The sequence below is a fragment of the Sorex araneus genome, chromosome X (genome assembly GCF_027595985.1).
Source record: "Sorex araneus isolate mSorAra2 chromosome X, mSorAra2.pri, whole genome shotgun sequence".
Lineage (NCBI taxonomy): Eukaryota > Metazoa > Chordata > Mammalia > Eulipotyphla > Soricidae > Sorex > Sorex araneus.
In genome coordinates, this window is record NC_073313.1 from 129,203,247 (window position 1) to 129,206,011 (window position 2,765).

The window sequence follows — 2,765 nt, forward strand, 5'->3', positions numbered from 1 at the left end:
TAATTCCATCAATAGCCAACACTCAGAGACTTAAAAGCAAAATCCCAGAAGAGAGCAATGCAGAGAGTCTCAGCATGCCTGGCTGTCTTCCCCGGGGCCCCTCGGAGGGGATGGGCTCCAGCTTCCCTCCCCACCCCGAGCAGAGCTCCCGGCAGCTGAGGACCATCGGAACCTAGCCACAGTCATGCTTGGGCCCCTCTCCACACGTTCGGACAGGCCTCACGCATGAAGGTACCGGCAGAGGAACCCAGGTATGTGTAATTCCATCAACAATCAACACCTATAGACCTAAAAGTAAGCTCCCAGAAGTGCGCGGCTGCTTTGCGGCCGTGTGATGTCTTATGGCCTACTTCTCCCTCTGGGAGAAACTGGCAAGCTTCTGAGTGTTTCCTGCCCACATGAGACAGCCTTGCAAGCTTCCCATTGTGTATTCATATGCTAAGTCCAGTAACAAGCTGGATCTCATTCCCCTGACCCTGAAAAAGCCTCCATTATGACATCATTGGGAGGGCAGAGTCAAGAGAGACTTCTAAGATCTCAGAGTAAGGACAAATTGAGAGGTTACTGAGGCCGCTCGAGAAATCCATGATTAACGGGATTTCGTGATCGTGAAATGAATGCAGTCTTTCTATGTCTGTCCCTCTCTTTCTGAATCATTTGACTTTTCAAGATACTCTCCATGTCTACCCATTTATAAGCAAATTTCATGACTTCATCTCTCCTAACAATTGCATAGTATTCCATTGTGTAGATGTACAAATTTTCTTTAACTAGTCCTTTGTTCTAGGGCATGTGGGTTGTTTCCAGGTTTCTACTATTGTGAACATTGCTGCAATGAACATATAGGTACAGATCTCATTTCTACTGTGCTTTTTTGCATCCTTGAGATATATTCCCAGAAGTGGTGTGGCGCGGTCATATGGAAGCTCAATTTCTAGTTTTTGAAGGACTGTCCATATTGTTTTCCAGAATGGCTGGACCAGTCGGCATTCCCACCAACAGTGAATGAGCGTCTCTTTTCTCCCACATCCATGCCAGCACTGGTTGTTTTTGTTCTTTTGAATGTGTGCCAGTCTCTGTGGTGTGAAATGATATCTCATTATTTTTTTGATTTGCATCTCCCAGATGACTATCGATGTGGAGCATTTTTTCATGTGCTCAAAAAAAGCTTCTCTTAAAAAGCTTGTCTTATATTAGTTGGAAATGATCACTCCAGACTAGAACTGAGTGTTGAAAGCAGATAAATGGATATACTTTTCAACATCTGTATTACAAATTATAATACCTAAAATGAGAGAGAGGAAAAGAGATAGAAGAGGGATGCCTGCCCTAGAGACAGGCTGGGGTTGGGGGATGGTTTTAAGGGGTATAAGGGAAACTGGAGACACTGGTGCTGGAAAATTACACTGGCAAAGTAACGGATGTTGGAACATTGTATGACTGAAATGCAATTATGAACAATTTTGTAATGCTCTAGCTCATGGTGATTCAACATTTTTCAAATTAAAAAAACAAAAAGCTGTCTTATTTTAGTTTAATAATAAATGCACAATGTTTAAAATGTCATTTCAACATATAATCAAGAAAAATATTTGAAGCATTTTATGGCCTTTTGCTACTCTGTTTTCCAGATCTGGTTTGTCTTCTTCATTCACAGTGTGTCTTATCTAGAATTTGATGAGATGTACTAGATTCTCCTGGGAATACTCTTTTAAGTTAAAACTTACTGTATTTAATTAAAGAACCATGATTTACAAAGTGAGAGTCTCTTGCCAGCGTGCCTGGCTGTCTTCCCTGGGGCCCCTCGGATAGGGTGGGCTCCAGCTTCCCTCCCTGTCCTGAGAAGAGCTCCCACAGCCATGCTCAAGGCCCCACTCCACACATTTGGACGAGTCTCACGCATGAAGGTACTGGCAGAGGAACCCAGGTGTGTGGGACCCAGGGCTGAAACCTCCAAGCCTGCTCGAATTGGGACGGGGCCTCTTCCGCCCAGATTTCCCATTTCTCAGTAGCTAGGTGGTCACACCCAGGGGCTTCCCCCTGCGCCATGTAATCCTACCAACGGCCAACATCCAGAGACTATAAAACCAAGCTCCCAAAAGACATCTTATAGCATACTTCTCCCTCTGGGAGAATCTGGCAAGCTACCGAGAATGTCCTGCCCACATGGGAGAGCCTTGCAAACTCCCATGGTGTATTCATATGCCCAAAACTATAACAATGCTGGGTCTCATTCCCCTGACCCTGAAAGAGCCTCCAATGTGGCACCGTTGGGAAGGACGAGTAAAGAGAGGCTCCTAAAAATCTCAGGGCTAGGACAAATGGAGACGTTACTGAGACAGCTCGAGAAATTCGATGATCAACAGGATGATAATGATGATGATGAAGATTTACAAAGTAATGAGTTTTACATATATAATGTTCTAGCACTAATTTTCTTGCAAATCTTGCTTTAAAGCAAAGTATTGAGACGAGACCCGGAGCGGCCACACATGAAAGGCTCCTCTGCTCCTAAAAGACCATGATCCTGGAGGCCTACTAACTACTTTCGGTACCCAGTGGCTTCTTACAGAAATTCCTCTAGACTGCAAACTGAGCTACGACCCCATGCCACCTCAGGAGGGGAAAGATTTTTCTCTCTTGACCTTTTCTTTCCCCAGTGGCGGTGGCGGCGGTGGTGGCCATGTGGCAAACGCCATCTTATAGAGCCCACTAACAGGAGGTACGAGCTTGCAGTGATGCGACTTCTGGCAGAAATTTCTCTG